Source organism: Oxyura jamaicensis, chromosome 5 (genome assembly GCF_011077185.1).
Source record: "Oxyura jamaicensis isolate SHBP4307 breed ruddy duck chromosome 5, BPBGC_Ojam_1.0, whole genome shotgun sequence".
Classification (NCBI taxonomy): domain Eukaryota; kingdom Metazoa; phylum Chordata; class Aves; order Anseriformes; family Anatidae; genus Oxyura; species Oxyura jamaicensis.
The window spans coordinates 44,073,074-44,094,054 of record NC_048897.1 but is presented as its reverse complement, the minus strand read 5'-3'; the positions used below and the strand labels follow the sequence as shown (position 1 = coordinate 44,094,054).

The window sequence follows — 20,981 nt, the reverse complement described above, 5'->3', positions numbered from 1 at the left end:
CACATTTTTGTAGCAGGTGCTTTTAAATGAAAGGAAGAAAATGAGAAGCAGCTGCTTGATGGCTGCTGAAGGGTCTGGGATAGTAGCAGCAGCCTGGGCTGAGGAGGATTAATAGGCAATGTGCACGTGAGGAGGTCAGAGGTGGCGAATAAATGCAGTTTATCAGAGAGTTACAGAAATAAAGGAATGAATCACATTGCTCTCATCACCATAGATGAGGTATAAATAGAGTTAATCAGCACTGAATGAAAGCATATTAACTCAAGGAGAATTATTCATGCACTGCAGGTGTTTTCCCAATCCCTGTCCATGCAAGTAATGAGTGAGAGCAGTAATTGGTGTCCAGCCCGTCTCTAGCCAGCAGCTATTGCCCCTTCTGGACTGAATTAATCTTCCAAATTGCTGTGCTGCTTTACAACACATATTTCAACATAATGATCTTTTACTTATTATTATTTTTGGTAGCTAGTGAGTTATCGAGATTGATAGCATCCTTTGCAAGAAAAATAAAGACCCCTAAGGGGAGCTGATAACTCATTGAACTTTTGAACTACCTCCAAGTCCCCTCTCTGGGACTTCAACGTTATGATGTATTATTTATCCAGCCCTGGCTGTGCCTCTCGCAGCGTGGTAGGAAGCTTCAGGAGAGTAATAACAACGTGGGCCCTGTATGCTTTCCCTGAACGCTCGCTGGAGAGAGCCTGCTACTAATTTGCCTTTCAATAAGGGCTGTATTTTTCCCTCGCAGCCACTTTTCCAAGCAGCCATTTCGATGCGGCAGGTTACCCGTGCGGCCTCGAGGGCCTCCCTGCCTCTGCCCAGCTCAGCCTCAGCCTCTGGGTGCCACAGAGACCTCCCCGGGCTGCTACCACTGACATCTCCGTGCCCTGGGCCACCACCACAGGATGCTGCCCAGACGCCTGGGGGCATCTCTGGGCGCGGGCCTCGAGGTGCTGAGCTCTGTGGCAAAGCACTTGACTGAGACACACGGCGTGTGCTCGCCCTCCTCGTTAGCTTAGAGCCCAGGGGGTCACCCAAAGCAACAAAATGAGGCAGATGGGCATTATTAGCCCTTTGGGGGGCAAGCCCCGGCACGGTGCGGGATGGGTGGAGGCCGGGATGGGTGCGAGGAGCCCGGGTCCCCCTTCGGAGCCCCGCAGGCGCCGGGGCGCGGCGGAGGCAGCGGCCTCGTTTCCTTTACTCCTGGCTCCCTCTCGTGGGCCTCCCCCAAAAGCACAGCTTCCTCGGCGGCTGCCCAGAGCCCCACGGCCACCGGGGATTCCAGTGCCCCTCCTGGCTGCCCACAGGGGCAGGAGTGGAAGTGTTGTTGGTACCCAGCCGCAAATCCTTGATGCTGCAAGGTCAGGCACGGCAGCTTGAGCTTCCAGGGTGTGCTCGGCTGCACGGCTGTGCTCCTGCCCCCAGCTGAGGGTAGCCGCTCAATTAGTGCTCTTGCTTTCACGCCCTGCCATCTGCTATGGGGACAGATGTGATTTTTCCCAAGGAAAAAGGTCATCCGTAACTGTCACTTCTCTGCCCTTCCCCGCACACCCTCATCCGAAAGTCTGCAGCACCGGTGTCCCTGGCAGTGTCACTGCATTTCCATTTCCATTGCTGCCCAGAGAGGTTGTGGAGTCTCCTGCTCTGGAGATATTCACAACCCGCCTGGATGCCATCCTGTGCAATGTGCTCTAGGTGATCCTGCTCAGCAAGGGGGTTGGACTGGGTCATCTCCAGAGGTCCCTTCCAACCTCAGCCATGCCATGATCCTGTGATTTCCTTCTTCTGCTTCCCACTGCCCCATGTGTCTGGGCCCTCCTGCCTCTGCAGCATCCTCCACCTACCCCACGACCCGGCTGAAATCTTTACCCGAGCCTTCAGCTTACAGCTCCCGCAGAGACACGCTGCCTCCCCCCTTGTTCCCAGCCTGTCGGCCAGCTCTTCTGCCGTTTCCTGACCCACACCACCCCTGCCCTCATGTCCTCTCACCAGCAGTGGCCCTGTGCCTGCTTGGTGGCCCTCCTGCCCCTCTTCCTACTCGCTCTGTGCACTTGTCAGCACTGCTGTCTGCCTCTGCTGCCTGGCCTCTTCTTTCATCCCCGTCACCTCATGTCACCTGAAAATGCGCTCATCCTCCTTCGCTGCCTCCTTTTATTCTTTCCCCTCTTACATTTTTATGTTTTGGTCCCAGCTGTGTCCCTTATTCCAGCTGTAACTCATTCTGAGATGCAAAGAGCAAGGAGGCATGCCTCAGAAACCTGCACTGGGGATGCAGAACTGGCGCCAGGTTCAGGACATGCCTGCAGCTGCAGGGCTATGAATTTGGGTCTGGTGCTTTGTGGCATGAACTGAGGTGGGTAACTGAGCCTTCCTGTGCCTTTCTTTCCCTGTGTCATCTGTCCTCTGTGCCACAAACTGAAGCTGCCGGGTGCAGGGCTGCTGCTTGTTCTCGTGCAGTGAGGTGTCGGATTCAGAGGCCCTAATCTGTGTGAGAGTGCAGAGCCTGATAACAACACAAATAATAGCAGCATCGTACAGCTTGTACAATAAACCTCTGGCAAAAGGATACCTTGCAAGCGAAGAGATGCTTGCTAGATTTTACACATTAAACACCCGCGAGCCTGCAGCTACCTCTAGGACAATTTATTTCAATTCCGCCTCATTTTCCACTTGTGAGATACTCCATAAGACCTGGTGACAGTATGTGAAAAAGGAGCTAGAAAGCATTGCACTGTAGAACAGTCGCTGAGCCATCCAAAATGCTCGATGTGCTTTATTCAGAAATATAATCCACCATTTACTGAAAATGTATGGAGAGAGATATCCCTGTGTTATTTGGCCTTGCCCTTCTCAGTGGCAGGGTTTCTCTGGACACCCTCAGCAGCAAGGAGCGTGCTGCAGCCTGGCCTTCCGTGCCCCAGGTTCATTAATGTCACTTCCTCAGAAAATTTATCAAGGATCATGTGTGCTAGGAGTGCCTGAAGTCTTTGAAAAGCAAGATAATGATATTTCTGAATTATTCCGTTCAAACCAGTGGGTTCCCCCTGCATGATGGAACTGTTGGATAACAAAATGATGTGCTGCTGGGAGAGGAAATCATTTTTGCTCTAGCTGGTTCAGTGCCTTCCAGCCTGGTCATCCAGATCTCAGCAATGCCGGCTGCACATGAGCTGGTGTGGGGTTAGAAACGCCTTTGTGTTGACCTCATTCATTAACCATTGAAAGGCGCTGGAGGAAGCCCGAGCCCCGTTCTGCTCCAGCATGCCAGGCATTCAGCGAGAGGCAGGATTTCCTCCGGGGCTACCTCGGGTGGGGGGAAACAAAAGTCCTTGTGCAGAAAATGTCAGAGACAAACATCAGTTGCTCGGCAGGAGAGCTCGCAAAGTGGCCGCCCCCACTCAGCTCAACATGCTGGGAACATCTGGTCCCCTCCGCTCCAAGTGCCCTCAGTTTCTCACTTCGATGCCCAGCCGTGCCAGAGACCACAGACCAACCCTGTGCAAGGCAGTGCTGAGCTTCCCAGCCTAGCCCTGATCCAAATTCCTAAGCCTATGTAGTAGATGTGTGGAATAACTGCTGGAGATATGTCCACCTCTTAAGGTACAGTGCTGAGGAAACTTCCAGGGTGAGATGTGGCAGATATGCAAGGAATCTGTTCCATGATAGTCCCCGTGGCAACAAAACCTGCAGCCTTAGATGCTGGCAGCACCAGGGGAGCTTGGTGTTCTGACTCTGAGAGAAGTAGCACGGAGGGTGGAGAGGAGTGGAAATACTATTTATAATCCCAAAACACACCTCCATCCCAAGGGCCACCTGCCTCCCAGCACTGAGCATGTGCTCTGAATTTCTCTAAGCTTATACATTTAAGGCAAGGTGAGAAGATTTTATACCAATCATAACAAAGGTATGTATGAGCAGAGTCACTCAAGCTCCACCTGAAAGTAAGAAAATAGTATAAAATGGCTCAAGATGGGAAAGAATGATAGGGAAAACGCCATCACAGACCAGCTGGAAGGACATCTCTGACTTCGGGGATCAGTTGACAGGCTGAACCTCTCTTCCCCTTCATTCAAATAACCCTTGGTTACACAGAGTGCTTCCCTGGGAAACCTAACAGTCCCTGTGGAGTTCCTTCATAAGTTAACGCATTTGCAGTAGGCTGTATTAGTCATGTTCTTGGTACCTGCACGTGCTTTGCAGGCAGGGCATTTATCACTGGCAGTCCAAAAGAACCTGTACTCCTGTTGCTTCAATAACCTGCACCAGTCCTGGTGCACAAACGAGTCTTGTGCACTCTGTGGGACCTGCCAAAATCTGGATCTAAAGTAAAATTTTATTAAAATTCAGGATAAGCTTTATGGGGAGTAAAAGCACAAGGCAAGGTGAATAGTAACATGCTAACATGATTGTAGCTTGTGTTCCTGTCTGGACGCCTACCTGGGCAACCTGCTCTAGGGAACCTGCTTTGGCAGGGGGCCTGGACCCGATGATCTCTTGAGGTCCCTTCCAACCCCTACAGTTCTGTGATTCTGATCACATCTCAGACTTGTCTCTCTCTCTGCCACACCTCTGGAGGATTGCTCCCAGCTGCTTCATGCCACCAGGCAGCCCCAATCCAGAGATTAAGAGAGGCTTTCCTTTCATACCCCTGCTCAGGCTTTTGCATGGCTTTAAGCCCTGGGCCTGCAGACACCAGGAGCTACGCACTGAGCACCAGGGGTGCAGGGAAAGCAGCTGCCCCCCACCTGTGCCAGCACACCTGGGAGCAGGAAGTTGAGTGAACCAGGGCACAGGGAAGGGCTGGGACTTTTTGGCTTCCCACCAGCCAGGGAACAGCCCCAGCTGCTCAGGAGGGCAGTGCTGGCCAGCCGGGGCAGCCACTCACATCGCTGCTGTCTCCGTCCCAGTAGCAAGCCTCGCTTCAATGAATTTCTTCATCGGAGGGATAAATGCTGCCTTGTGGCTTGGCTGCGCTGTGCCTTTCCAGTTGGGAATGTGCTGCTAAATGAAACAGCACATGCTCTCTGGCTGCCTCTTCCTGTCTCCTTTGTCTCTAGCAGGAATTATTTATTGCCCAGAAGCAGCTGTGAATGACTGGATGTTTGTCTGCCCATTGGAGAACGGCAGCAGCCAGAGCTGGGTTCTGCCTTTTGATCCCTTTGCTTGATTTCACAGGCCCAGATACCAGTGATGTATAATAGAAATGAGGGAAGAAGTAGCGCTTACCCTAAGACAGCCTCTGTGAATCCAGACATTTGATCAGCAGGGAGAGGGGCAGAGAGCAAGGGAAGGAGAAGACCACAAGACCTTCCAGCTCCTCGGAAAGCCAAGGCAAGTGGATGAGGTTTATTCACCTCTCATCTGGGCAGTCAGTTTTCTCATTCCTCACCACATGCTCAGAGCCCCAAGCATAGAACATTACTTACTTTTTTATTTATCACTATCGCACTGATCCTTTTACAAAGGAGGTAATTTTCAATTTTTCTTCTATGTATTTCTAATTCAATATTACACAAAAGTGGCTGAACAAAGGTGTGTCTAGGCTGTGTCTGACAGAGGCGACTACCAGGTACTTAGTTAAACTTGCCCAGGTTCACCAGGAACCCCCTGTTGGAAGATGTGGTGAGGACTTAATGAGAGGGGTCGCTGCAGTTCGCAGGCAGACTGGGAGAAGGCTTTCCAGCAGCTGCTGAGGGAGAGGCAGAAACACAACCACAAACAGCAGAAGACCACAGATGGGACACCAGTAGCGCCTGCATAGGGGAGGAAAAGTGGCCAAAGGGGGACACCTCAGGGCACATGATTTCTGGAAGGAGCCTGGGGTCTGCCTGTATGGCAGCTCCTGAGCAGAGAGGCAAAACAGCCTTGAGATTATGGCAAGTTTGTGATGCAGCACAGAAGCTTCCTTTCCATCCTTTTTTATTAATGTTATTAACTGTTAATTTGTTGCTATTTACTAATATTAATTAGCAAATTATAATTGGTGTTACTCTATTGCAGTAATTTTACAATAATTTAGTCCTATATCTATAGTGGTAAACTGGACTGCTGAATTTATAAACTGAGGAGCCCCTTGAAGTCCCCACGCTAGTGACACATCGACTCGCATGAAGCTAGGAGCAGCCCCGTGGCTTCATTTACAAAGGTGCTGAGCACGGGAAACTGATGAACTCATATTAACGGGCTGCTTGCTTAGGAGAGCATTTGCAGTTAGTCAGGCTGCAGAACTACTGTGGCATCTTATTGCTCAGCTCATTTGTCTTGCTCATTTCTGTCAGAGAAGAAGACGTCCTGGAAAGACGTAACACGTGGCATGCAGAAAGCAGCCTTGTCTGCACAGATCCTTACTGTTGGGTTGTGCTTACGGTTCAGGGTTACGGTCACAGAGCCCATCCCGGTTACAGAGCCCATCGCGATTTCCCACTGCAGGGAGCAGCAGCCACGGCGAACCGGTGCAGCGTGAATGCTGAGCTGCCCGGCTTGCTCTGAGCACGTAGGTGAGGCAGCGTAAAGGCCACTGGATTTGGATTTAAGGTAGGAAAAATAGCCCTCTAAGTAGAGGGCTTGTCTGGAAATGATGGATAAATACTATCATGGGCTTCTGTCCCCTCTCTGGGTTGCTGCCGGGGTGATTTATGAGCTGGATTATGGGCACAGGCATGCAACAGTGATTGCCCTCTCCTCTCTGCAGCACAAGGCAGGCTGCAGCTGGCAGCATCCCAAGGGTTGGAGGCTCTGCTGAGGTCCCTATGGTGGGACTGCGACAGGGTCCCCCTCCAGGACAGCACTTAGCCCCATGGGCACAGCAGTCATGTCCTGGCCTCTCCTGGGCAGCCAGAGCTTGAAAAATGGTATTTGCAAGGCAACTGCAATGTTCAAGGCATCAGAGCTGCAGAGATGAGGTTTTATAAACCAAGTGCTGCTACTGGCTACAGCTTCACAATCAGAGGTCCTGGGGAAGCAAGGGGCTTCATCTGGAATTAATGTTTGGGGTTTGCTTTATGGTTCCAAGTCCATATGCTGAATGCTTTGCAAAAGAGTGTCAGGGAAAAAAAAAAAAAAAAAAAAAAAAAAAAAGCTCTGCAAACCAGTCATGCATTTAAAAACCCTCATCCTTCAGCGGACTAAAACCAAGTAATAATCCACTCAGCTCTCACTTAATTTAGGCTCGTTTTTAAAACAAAATGTGGAAAACCATCAGAATACTTGGATTGCATTAGAGGATTGCATCGTCTAATTGACCTGCACAGGTCGCAGCCTGCAGACTTCGCAGAGGCAGGGTTAAGTGGCTGAACTTCATGTCACTGCATCAGTCCATGCTCCATTTAGGCCTGGAATGATCTGCTGTAACAAATGTAATTACAATCAGCACTACTACCCTGGTTATTTATCATTGTTATTTGACTTATTGTGATAATTTTCAGTCACATGAGAGCCTCTCTCTATTCATCCCCTGACTTGTCCCCGTAAAAGGATCCCCACCCTAAGGCAAGGAGCAGGTGGGCTCTTCTCTGAGAAACACACTGCGATGCTGCAAATGGAGGGAGGTGCCAGCATCCCGATTAAATGTAAGAAGTTGCCCAGGACAGACGTCCTCCTCATGCAGGGAACGCAGCTGGTGAGCACGGATTTCTGGCCGTCAGCACTTACCCTTTATTCAAAGGGGCAGCCGATGACAGTGCTGTGAGGAACATTGGTCTGTGACTTTATAACTGGTTTCCATGGAAAATACTGTGTCACGGGGAGTATGGATTCACATCAGGAAAAAAAGCTGAAAGATCGGAGGGAGAAGCTGGATCCTGGGGGTGCTGCGGGGAAAGGGGCTGGGGGGGGGTACAGGGTGCCTCGATGGAGGTGGGCTTCCACTTGCTGGCTGCCTACACTCAGGTGTAGCTGCCCTGGCGCAGTACGGTGGCAGGGCTGTTGTTACCAAAGCCCACCCTCGCAAAGGCCCGTCAGGGGTCTGCCTCACCCCCAGTTACCCACTTCCCTCAGCCCCCACCACCCCAAGCCAGACCCCGCACCCCTGGGTCCCCCAGAGCCAGGCACAGCCCCAAGCACATGTCACTAGAGGGCACTCGGGTTATTTTTTCCGGCAAGCCTGCGGTATTAATATTCCTAACATGCGCCGTGCTCCTGGAGCGGATCGGCGATGTTCTCCTCTGGGGATGGGAGGACTTTTGGGGGGCTGTTATGGAGCGGGACGGCAGCGCCTGCGTGCCAAGGGGATGCTGATGGCAGATCCGGGAGGGCGGCGTGCCCTGCGTGCCACCAGCCCTGCTCCTGCCTGCCAGCCTTCCTGCTGGTCCCGGGGGAGCCCAGGAGAAGGAGAGGGGCCCCAAACCCAGGATTTCAGCAAGTGCTGACTGCAGCGAGCTGAGCTTCAAGCAGAACAAGAGCACTGGCACCGCCAACACTCGGTGCTGGGGCTGCAGGGGGCTCTGGGGCTGTGACAAATTCCCTGATGGCTCCACCATCGCTGGCTGAGCCCGCAGAGCAGCTCCAGCATTTGGCTGGGAGAAGCACCCGCTGCAGCCTCGGCCTCACTGCGAGCCCCCAGCCCTTGTCAGGAGCAGAGCACGCCTCTCCCCTCCGGCTGTGCACGTTTCCCTCTCGCAAATGACATCTCATTAGCTATAATGCTTTGTAAGCTGTAACTGGTATTCAAATCAAAGAGAAGGAGCGTATTTTCCCTTATTTATTGCCACTTTATTTGTACTGGAGTAGCAGCTAGAGGCTCTGATTGGGACCCCTGTGTGCAAGACGTAATGAAAAGATGGTCCCTGCCCCAAAGAGCTTCCGGCTTAATTACCGAACAAGAGACAACAGATGGATGCCCCATACAGACAGGGAGGAGCACAAGGTAACAGGGAGACAATTATGATTAGCTTAATAAGCTGCGGTCACAGTACAACAGCTGCCTGCCATTGTCACTAATTGTCACTCCACTTGCTAGGAAAGATTTTTCCAGTTTAATGAAGAAATGTGCTCTGTCACCCGAGGGGGAGAAAGCCCAGGTATTTCCCACCACCTCACATCTCACTTATCTGTGAAACCATCCCCCTGAGCCCACAGATCCAGGACACATTGCTTCGACAGCAGCACTTGTGCAGGGCTCTCCCTGCCCCTGCTGCCCCCAGCCTGGCCCTGGGACGTGGCACCAGTTCCTGCCCCTCCGCTCCGGTTCCTGCATGGCCTCGCGGTGAATTGCTGGAGGAGCTGCAAACCATCGCGCCAGCAGGACGAGGAGCAAGCAGCAGGAGCACGTACTGCTGCTGGAGGTCTGGTGCCGTTCCACTACAGGCTGGCGGCTAAACCCAGCTCTCTTTGTCTCTGTCAGTCTCTTTCTCCTCACTGTGGTTCAGCTACGCTGTAGGTACCCACTTCCAGCATCTTTCATGTGCTATGACACTGTGACTGTCGCAGCAAAAGACCAAATTGCTGGTCCTTTCATGGTTGAAGTAACCATCAGGTTTTAAGTGGTGTTTAATTCAGTGCTGCTCCCAGCTGTAGCTTTCTGGAGTAGCCGTTTTCTGTGTCTGCTTCTCCCGGGAGAGCTGCACTTTCTGCACGTCTACCCAGGCCATAGTCTCAGATTAAGCCCAGGCTGCAGCAGGCACAAATGCCCTGCGCTCCCCGTCTCTGTGGCTATCACCCCTTCCCCTCACTGTGAGGACCCTGAGGTGACTGAGACCATCCCATCTCCCCTCTCCACATCACACACCCCACCTCAGCCTGGAAATAATGAGTCGTGCCCTGGAGCAGAGGCTCCCACCCCAAGAGTTTGCGGCTATGTGCCTGCAGGGCTGTGCCAGCTCTGGGTAGCATCTCTGCTTCACGCCAGGCTTGCTCCTAGCAAGGGGACAGGGCTGTGAGCTATTGCCCTTGCTGGCCACAGGCTATGGCTTTTCAGGAAGCTCAGCCCATCCTCCCTCACCTCCATACAGCCACCAAGCTGGAGGATCAGACCGTGGCTGCCCACACACCCACCAAATGCAACAGGCGGCTGTTGGGAAGGTCTGGTTGTGTCCTGCCTAGAAAAGCTGTTTCAGGGCACTTTGGTTTGTTTGTAGCTTCTTAAGAGCAAGAATCAAGCCACTTTTGCCTCGCCCCTCAGATAGATCACTCTGCATCTTTCAATACCCTCATCCGTGCAAGAGTGGACTAATTGTCCAGGCTGCTTGCCGAGATATATCACTTCTGTTAGAGCAGTACGCTGCCAGGTTTATGAGCATTAATAGCTCCATATTTATTCCACTATCACAAAAAATATAATACAAACACTCAAAGATTTTATGGTAGCTGTTGCTGAATCATTGCAAAGTGGAATAACTTCTTCATTAAAAATTAGCCCGTCATGTTTGCCTGATTGGTTATCCAGGGTTGTATTTCCTTCCTTTTCCTAACTGGTAAGTATCAACATGACAGGAACAAGCAAAACACGGGATTAAGGGCGAGTGTAATTTTAAAATAAAACCTTCTGTGCTGAAAACTGGCAACTGTATGGCAGTCAATCTGCGGCTGCTCCTTTCCTTCAGCTTTAGCGGGTATAAGTCATGAGAAAAGGAGGATGCCACAGGACACAGCAATGTGCTCAGTGCAGCCAAGGCCACTGAAGGAGGTCTCTTGGGGCCTCGTAGAACTTGGTGGTTGGAAGTGATTTCCCCATACACATTTTGCACCACATGTCCTTGCAGTTGAAGTACCTATGAAGTGTGCCTAAGCAGTGATACTCTGCCAGGATGAAGGCTGGTGTTCCTCAGCCTTTCTGCAGTTCTGCTGAGGGGAATGGTTACAGAAGCTCTGGAAATCTGTTGGTTTTCTATACCTTGGGAATGCAGAGCTCATTGCATTGCCAGCCAGCCCAGCAAAAAGGTGAGAGGCATCACAGGCAGCTAAAGGTGAGTCAGCATAGATTTTGCAGAGTTCAAAAATGCTTGAACCAATCCTGTCAGAGTGAGGCAGTATTCCCAAAGGACAAATGCAGTCAGATATATCCTCCCCCCACACACACCCCCAAGCCAACATAAACATGTATTAGAAAATAGTGTTCTTTCTGAAGGATGCAGTAATCTATTTGAGACAGGGCTTGATAAAGCAGTGCTTCAGTGCCTTATTTACAATGATGAGACAGACGATGCGAAATGATGAGAAGCCTTGCATAACTAATTCACTGCAATGCTTCAAAGCTGTTAGTGGGATGATAGTAAGAGAAAATAGAGTGGATATTTTGTGCCAAGATTTTTAAAAAGCACTTCATAAGGAGAAAAGTTAAAGATTAATTAACTATTGGCTGTTTTATGATAGTGGAATAAAGCAGCCACTTAGACAACTGGCTTAAAACAGCTTATGAGGGGAGGCTAGGACATGAGCAAACCAGCAAGCATTTGATTTTAAGACTTTAATAATCTATAAAGTCTTGTATTTTTAAATTACTAGGTTGGAATATGAAATATTAGTTACCAAAATTTGCAGGTTAAGACAACAGTCAGGGATTTAATAAGTAGGAAGGGAACTGGTCTGCGTGCAAGGCAGTTCTGTTCTGAAAGGCAATTGTGAAAATTACAAACTGGAATTTTTTGCATGGTTATATTTCACATACTAGCAAGTGACAACTTCTGTAACCACCTGCTTTGCAAACTGAACTGGAGATCCATGAGCATCAGTGGGAATATTTGTAGAGTCAGGTGCTTCTCAAAGCGAATCGGGGCATCAGTCCCTGACCCCAAGCCAATAAAGGAGAGATGTGCTTTAATGTTGATGACTAATGTGGAACAATAAATCAGGGAGAAATGCCAAGCTGCAAATAGCAGTGTCATGCAATGCACTGCCAAGTATTTGGGAGTCCTATTCAGAAAAGTTTTGAGCTCATCAGCATTGTATGTAGCTGCAATAAAACTGGGAGAAATAAAGACATCACTGGTGGTATTGAATGCAGAATCTGCGCCATATGGTCAGTGGTAAGTGCATTTTGCTGAGATTACAGCATGAAACAAGAGCAGTAGTTCCATAAATACTGTTTTAGGACTGGGCTAAATCTCATGAGCTATGGTAGGCTTATATGCTGCTCTTCCATTTAAGGGATCTTTAAGATGCAGTAAACATATGTTTCATATAGGGTAAGCTGCTCAGGAATTTGACTGTTCTGGCTAGCGTGGTTTTGTCTGGGTACTGTTTGAGGCTGAGTGACAGGGGTTGGGAGACAGAGACAAAACTCACAGGCCATGCAGAAACAGGCACAAGAAGATATATTAAAAATACAGCTTTTGCAGTGGGGGAGGAGAGCAGAGCGTATGTCTCTGTGCCCAGCCTGAACCACAACAGCTGTGCTTTTGGATCAGGGCACTGCCTGAGAGTCCTTCAGGGCTGTAGGCAGCAAAACCATCTCAGCCTGTCTTGATTCCTGTGCTCTGGAAGGGCTGACTACGTCCCTAGTACCGGGGTCTTCCTCTCCTGGGTGTTGCAGTTAGATCTCGCAGTCCTTGAAGAGCAGGTTCCAATGTTCTCACACTTTCATTTTTTTCCTTTCTCCAAACTGGGCATGCAATTTAGGTCACTGTCAACCCTTCCATTATTGTTTCAAACCTCCAAGCCAATAAAAATAGCTCGTAAAGGCTTTCATTTTATCTCCACCACCCATTTTTCAGTAATTCAGCAGGAACTGCCTCTGCCCTGCTGCCTTGCTGGTCCTAAGTTTCCCAAGTGTCTTTCACATCTTCTTCAAAATTTCTCGGCAAAACAGATTGGCTGTCTGGAAAACAGCTGCTCACTCTTCACCTTTGCCCACCTCTCTGTTGAGGAGCTCATTAAAGCATTCCCTCTGTCTTTCTGCAGATGAATTCCTCATAACTAAAAGCTCCTGTTTTGTTCCTTATTGGGCATTTGCTATCTTCCCTTCACTGCCGCTTTTGAAAATGCTCACATACTGCTAGGACTTCTACTCTGCCCTGTCATCTCCAGAAAGCCACAAAATAAATGCTTTTGCTTTGTCCTATCAGACTTTTGCCCTCCCTTTTGGCTTTATCATGTTCCTTTGCCAGAGACTGAACTGGATTTTGAATGCAAACTATCCATCATGCTGTATGTTGACCTTCAGTTGCTTTTGTGCCACCCTCACCAAACATTCCCTGTCTTGTTTATATCTGGAGATGCTAACATCCTTCATAACTCTCCTACAACACTCAGTCAAAACCCCAAGCTCTTCTCAGCGTTTCTGTGATGTCCCTATCTAGAGTTGGGTTCCTCGAGGCCTCTGTGGTATTTCTACAGCTGTCCTTCATCTGGTTCTTCATCATGGAGGTATTTCTGTTATCAGCATTCCTACAAGCCACTGTCAGAGCTCTCCGACGCCTGGTGTTCTGGTTGTTTCTTTTGTCAGCCTGAGTTCCTTAGCAACCTGTCTTCTGGTTATATGTCAGTCGTTCCCCCTGCACCAGCAATTACTGAACTCGATTTCTACCAAATTTGGCAAAAGCACAGAAATAGCAAAGACACTCTGCCTGCAAGTTCTGCGAAAATGGGTGATTTAGTAAAGCAGAGAGGTTCTGCTTTTGTACCTTCCCAGAGAGAGGGTCAGGACTGGCTCCAGCCCTCTCCTACGACCTGGCAAGCAGCATGGCCTGCCCAGCCTGCCAGGATGAGAGCCCAAAACAGGTCGGTGGGAGACAGGAGGGGAACTGGGAGTATTGTGACTAGCCAGGAGGAAGTGGTAAATGCTTTGGCACGTTGCAAGGCTGGAGGATACAGGCACGGGAAGGGTGGATACTCCAGCTGGAGGGGGGCAGAGCTGGCTATGCTGCTGCGGAAATGCTATAGACAACAAGCAGAGGAACGGGCATTAGTGTGTGAATCCAGGCCACACATCCACTGGAAAATGTTTCCTGTGTTCTGCTGCCCCGAATCCTTTCTATTTTGGATCAATATTGACTAACTGGTTGAGGTGATTAATAGCAACCTGGGCTCTGGAGTTGTGTACAGCCGACCACAGCTAGCTGGTCTCATTCCCTCATAAGTATTCATAGCACAAAGACTCTTTTATCATCTGATTGGTTTCTTCCTCTATTTTAGCACTGCAGTTCTCTTGCCCATTTCTTTCAACAACCTTGAGAAAGCTGTGATACGTCAGTGTAGTTCACAGACTTCACAGACTGCTATTTTATCACTCACTTCAGCAGTGACTACTGACAAAGCAGATACCGTGCTCTCTTTTGTGTCCTGAAACAGCAAATTTATTTGCTGAGGACTTCCAAACCAAGTGACTGCTAATAACCCAGGCTCACTATTACACATGCTCACACTGCATATTAGCTCCCTTTCTCCTTCTGTAACACAGTAGGTTCGCTCATGTGTAAAAGACAGATTTCCAGCTCCCTTAACTTTTGTATGGCTGTAATACTCCTCTAGTTGTGATGACTTATTTTGGAGGCAACCTGACCTATATCAGATCGAAACAATGTATGTTCCAAGTATTTAGTCCTTTTCCCATCATAAGCCACTTAATCACATTACAGCTAGTACTTTTGCAAGGTATATATGAGTTTCTTACAAACCAGTTGTTTTATAGGAAATAAATATTAAGCATATGCCCAACCCGTAGTCTAAAGGACCACAAGATTGCTTCTTAGCTGGCACTGTCCTTCAGTGTGACAGGGGAAGGATCTGCTAGCAAAACTCGTGGAAGTTTAGATGTGTGCCCATGGGAACTCAAAAACCCTTTTGCATGGTCATGCAATACCTAGAAAGGGCCATTTAAACACAATTACAGCTCATACTTTGTAATGAATGAGGCCCACAGCCCTGCCTCAAGGTAGTGAAAATGAAGTAAACATTCACTGAAGCCTAAGGAGTTACTCTCCGGGGATAAATCCAGTAGGCAGGAGGAGATGCAGGCAGAACAGGAAAAGGTGTTAACTCGCAAGACATCTGGGCTTAACCTGAGCCAACTGCATAAAAATGTCACATCCTGTCCCACGCTGACAGGACAGCTACAGGACAGCAGCACCGACAAGCCAGAGGGACATGGCCAGTCTGACCAGGCTGTGCCTCAGCAGGTCAGAGCCTGCTGCAAAATGCCATAGCTGCTGACATGGTGCTGGTGTAAAAATCCTGGGATAGGTGTCCAGGGCTCAGCATGGCTCTGACTTGGGCTGCTGCCCTGTATCCCAGTGTGTGCCATCATACAACGCTGTCCTTGTGCTTTGAGGGGGCTCCAGCAGGATCCCGCAAAGGAAGCTGCATGTTGCCTCACGCAGCAATGGCTGCTCCTCCAGCAGGCTCTTTCAAGTCAGATGGTTTTGGAGTAAGATATATGGGTGGACATGGCCAGTGAGTGCCTGACTGTGGTTAGCTTAGTGCATTCTTTCTTATATTCAGAGTAGAGGCTGTATCAGCCTTGCTGAGTGATGGCTCATCTGGTTCTCTGACTCTGAAGTTTGGCTCCAGGGGTGACATCCTCTCTAGTCCTGCAACAAAGCCAGTTTCTCCCAGGCAGAAAAGATGACAGTTATGTGAGCCAGCAATGTGCCCTTGCTGCAAAAAGGGGCTGCATTAGGCAAAGTATCACCAGCAGGTCAGGAGACATGACCCTTCCCTCTGCTCAGCACTGGTCAGGCCACACCTGGGGTGCTGTGCCCAGTTCTGGGCCTCCGGTACAAGAGAGACCTGGGCACACTGCAGAGAGTGCAAGAGGAGGCTGCCAAGGTGCTGGGGGGACTGGAGCACCTCTCCTGTGAGGGGAGGCTGAGGGAGCTGGGGCTGTCAGCCTGGAGAAGAGGAGGCTCGTGGGGATCTTATCCATGTCTGTAAACACATTGGGAGAGTGCAAACAGGATAGAGCCAGGCTCTTTTTGGTGGTGCCCAGTGCCAGGACAAGAGGTATTATGCACACACTGGAGACCAGGTGGCCTCCAGAAATCCCTGCCTACCTCAGCCATTCTGTGGTTCTATGATGCTGTACTACAAGCAGTGAAGATCATGCATAATACCTAGACTCCCAGCACTGTCAAAAAGGTGACCTCGACTTACTATTATGACAATGAGTGAATACATTTGGAAGCCATCCCTGAGATTCTGCTTGAGCTGAAGCCTGCTGTGAGTACTTTGCATTTACTCTTAGAAACTACACCCAGCTGGATGGTTCAGGGAAAAAATGTATTTAAATTAGGCTTGTGGATTTGCATCTTAATCGTGTTATCATGATTAAGTAGTACCTCGGTGTTACCTGAGGCAAACATAGGCTACACACCTAAATGAAACCTGAAATAGTCAACCCCCTTCTACTTTACATATATTATGTCAGTTCAGATTTTCACATCCGCAGGGCAATTCATAGGTTGGCAAGTGGCATTTTAACGATTGAAAGAGACAGCCTTGCCCAGGACAGGCACCAATTAATTGTAGCAGCAATGGATGCTTCGAAATAATGTGTCCTGTTCCTGGACTACCACAAAATTAAATTTAGGCCTTGTCCTACTCCCAGCAAAATCAATAGCAGGGTCAGCTGGACATCAGTGGATTTCAATGAAGTTATGACAATTTCTACCAGCTGAAGATCAGCCCTGGGGAGTTTAGTTATTGACATCGTGAGCCTCTGCAGTTTGCTGCTGACTCCAATGAAGCCATGACAATTTATTGTAGCTGTGGATCTGTCCCCCTCCTGCTTAACGTCAGGAAGAGAAGAAGCCTCTGTTTAACCATTAATCCTCTTAGAAAGAGCAATCATGACTGCGTGCTCTTCTGGGTTGTGCAGCCTGAGCACTCTGCCTGTGGCAATGGCCACTGAAGAGTCATCATTTCTGCACTTGGAAACGTCCCTGTTTCCCCATCACAGCTAACAGACTCAGAACAACAAGTAATAACCACAGCAGCTGCCTCCTCGGACGCTGTATGCCTGCCCATACATCTTGCATGGGGGAGCAGCTCTCTGAACCCATGACTGCTTGCAGAATCCCTCCCTCCTGCTCCTCCCACGGCCCTTGATGGCTGGAGAATCTCCAAGCCAGGGATTTGGGTTCCTGGTACCACGTCATAGTCATTACTTGCTCTTTTGTCACTGAAAACAGGGCTTTGGTAAAGCATGTGTGAAGCAATAAAGTGTATGTGTGACATTGTCACACACAGGATCAGACGCTGACTCAACCCCACGTTAGCTGGAATTGCACCCACACCCAAAATGGAGAGACTGCAACGCTGTGTTTAGTCATGTCTGCAAGTTAAAACCCCACAGACGCAGCTCCTTATGGCCTGATCTCCAGCACTGCATGTTGCTCTGGAATGTAGATCACTTCAACATTGTTCTGTACAGAGACAACTACACAGAGCATCTAAAAAGATAACAAGATAACACCTGGGGACAGCAAGATGGCATTTTATTGTCGAGTGGTTGAGGGCTGATGACCACAGAGCCAGCTGGAGGCCAGTGCAGAACTAGAAGTTGTCCTTTCCTTCTCCTTCGCCAAAGTTAGCGAGCAAAGCTGGCTGCTACTCGTTCTGGGAGGGGGTGAATGCACTCCCACAAGCACCACCAGCCACCACACAACCCCCAACCCAAACTAGCTGGTGCATGTCCAGCTCCTCAGGGTCTCCTCTGACTTTTAGTCTCCCCTTCCCCTCCATTTCTGAAGGCAGTGTGACCCCTACAGACCCCTGCGAAGTCCCACTGGGTGCCACCTGCATGTACCCAAGGATGAGCAGCTCATTGCCAGTCCCTGTGAGGAGACGGCTGTGAGGGGGGCAGTCAGGTCAGGCCAGCACTCACATTCATCTGCAGTGCTACCAAGTTTGGGTCTCTTCTGAACCGTTGTTAATACTGCTAGAAATTGTGGAAATTGCTGTCATAATGTGTGTGATGGAGGGCTTCCGCGCAGCTTTGTGAAAACCAGGAAAGCCAGAAGCCAAAGGTATCAGTGTTGGTGTAAATCCAGCCGGAGTGCCTCTGGACCTGTAATGGTGCAGCTAGGATCAGCCTACAGCTTGGGTGAACGCTTTGTTAGAGCAAATGAATGGGAGCAAAATGTCTTTTTCGCACATTGTCAGAAAAAATTTTGTTTTGGAAGAGGCTCTATTGAATGGGAAAGTGAGAATTACCCAGAGATGCCCTTCAGGGTATTTGATACTGAAGATAGTGCAGTTATTTTATTCACTGCCCCAGGACACTGTGAATAAATTGAAGCTGTTTTGGTCCCACCTCTGCCTTTCTGAACAGTGCCTGGAAATTCATAATAAAACACCAGCAGCCAAAGGTGGTTTGCCAGGTCACCATTACTGAAGAAGTAGAAGTGTTTTCTGCACAATATCTCCTGCAGCTTTTTGGACATTGTATAACTGTATTTTTTTCCTGAATGCTATTTACGCTCTACCTCTTACAAACAGATTGGAATATTTTCTAATTTCAACTTCTCATTACCAAAAAAAAATAAAAGATTATCTATGGAATCTCCATTGTGGAGAGGGAACCAGGGAAGAGAATACAATGGAACTCACTTTATTATTATTATTATTATCATTATTATTTTGATTATACATTTTCTGAAAATCAAAGAGCACTCTGTCATAGAAGAATCAAGTATGTATTAAAGTAACGTTACTTAAAATGCAAAAATATTTCATTCAAAGCAGTCTAGTTCTTTTCCTTGTAGGTAGATTTAGTTGTGCTTATCTCCATGGGAACACTGCTATTAAAGTCAGTGACAGATTTTTAAAGGTACAGAAGAGAAGACAGACTGAAGAAGTTTTTTGGTGGTGGTGGTGGTGGTTTTTTTCTTCTCCAGTCATTCCTCTCAAGACATTAAAAAAAAATAAAATACTAAAATACAGCATTAATTTAAAATGCAATATGAAAAACACTGCTACTCTCAGCAACCCAAGGGAACTAATCCTACAGATTAGCTAAGAAAAAGGAATATATTTTCTTTTTGTATATACCACCTAAAATTCCTCTTATTCTCCACAAGGAACAATACTACTTTGTGCTTGGCTGAACCATGGTGCCAGTGTATCTAGCAAAATAAATCATTAAATAAAAACCCACAAAACAAAATAGGGTAATCTTGCTACAGCATCTACTCAGGCGCAAAAAATTGCCTCTAGCAACATGATGCTTTTCACACTTCGAACAAAGATTGATCTGACTGAGCCTGGCAGATGTGAGGTTGCAGTAACACAATACTATTAAATGACAAGATGGCAACTATACAGATAGCAAAACATGGTGCTGCTACTTGCAAGATGTCGTAATTGTTGACAAGTACTTGTTGTTGTTGGTTTTTATCATCCCTACTGCTTCCACCTCCTTTGAAGATCCCTGAAGTAGCATGAGTCTAACTGGTTTTTGTTTGTTTTGCCAGTCTTTCAACATTATCACGTGCCTAAACAGACTAGATTATGGAGCCTATGCTTTTCTTGGGATATCGTGGACTTGAAATCAGAACTGAAATAAAATTGAGCTGTTGTGTTGCCTAAATGTGGTGATGACATTCTGTTCCAGATGTCCGCAACAATGACCTCATCTAAAACTGCAATTCCCTGACACTTCAGTCATTTTCAGACAAATTCTGAAAAAAGAAAAGAAAAAAAGAAAGGGAAAAAAAAAAAAAAAAAAAAAAAAGAACAAGTGGCCTCATAATGATTTGATGGAAACAGCTGCCCACTTCAGTTAATGTTACTCTCAAGACGTGAAAGGAATGAGAAGCCAGTTAGTTTGATGTGATCCATTTCAGGCTCCTTGTATTAAACTGCCTGTAATCAGGAAACATACTGATCAATGCTCATGATGGTTTCCTGAAATAGCAGCAGGGAGGCAAGTTCCTTTCTTTCAGGTGAACTTTAAATAGACATACATTACTGAGAAAGAAAACAATACGAGTAAGAAAAAATATCGAGGAGGAAGCAATGTGTTTGGGAACCTGCTGCATCTAGACTGGAAGAAGTGACAGGCTTGTATGGTTTCTGAGCCTGTGACAGCTTCTTGCGCATTAAATCCATCAAAGCAAACCAGGCAGAAGTGACATATCCCTAAAAAAATCTACCAATACATCTAATGATTTTTTTTTTCTTTACTTTTTTTCCTCTCTAAGAAAACACACACCAAGTGCAAAATCTTTTCATATCCTAGTGTGCCTCACCTTCACTTCAAAATATTGTTTTATACTATGACTGAATTCTAGGTACGTACAAGAAGAAAGCAGAAGCACTGCCAGAAAATGCACTTAATGGCAGAATGCACTTAGTAGAAGGTGGCCTGCCAAATGGCTTTGCTGCTATTTTTTTTATTATTATTGTTATGAGAAAGCATTTTAGTGAAAATTGGAAACGAACAGACTCTCAGCTCTTCCCAGCATTTCTTCATGAGCAACTTCCCTTTCTTTCCTCCCACTTCACTCATCATCATGTGCAAAGACAAGAGCATCTGTGAAATCCCCTTGCTAAACTAGTCCATTAGCAGTGAGCTGAAGCAGACAGAGCTCCCTGGAAGATGAAGCCGAGTTCTAGCATCCGTCATCCTACCAAAAGAGAGACTTTGTCTTGAGAAATCTTGTGCTCACTTCTCACCATTGCTAATCCCACACAGTCTCCAATGGTGACTTAGCTGTTGTTTTTAATATTGACTATCTTACCTCAATGCTCAGGCTTACATGATGAAATGTCATCAAAGACAGCCCCCACTGATAGATTATTTTTGGCTACCAGTCTGGATGACAGCTGTAGGTTCACACTGCTCTTGGCAATAAGGATTTTTTTAGAGTATTGCCAAATACAAACAGTGATGGAAAGGTGACAGTTTCCTAAAAAATAATTCCAGGAAGGAAACTTCTAACAAGAAGAAATAAACCAGTCATGTTGTTCTTAATCAGATTTAACTCTTTCTTATATTCTACTTTTGGAATTTTATTACTATGAGCTTTCTCTGATTTCAATGCAATTATATTTTGTATTCTGAATCCTTGGAAAACTCCCTTGCCTCATATTAGTAAGCTTCTCTCTCA

The 20,981-nt window shown here is 47.8% G+C and overlaps 1 long non-coding RNA gene across 1 annotated transcript; it reads left to right on the top strand.

The window, feature by feature from the left end:
• Nucleotides 1–13,504: 13,504 nt before the first annotated feature.
• On the top strand, nt 13,505–19,559 carry LOC118167936. Its single transcript, XR_004751298.1, has 2 exons — nt 13,505–13,653; nt 19,344–19,559. It is a non-coding gene; the product is annotated as an uncharacterized LOC118167936 (long non-coding RNA).
• Nucleotides 19,560–20,981: the final 1,422 nt, after the last annotated feature.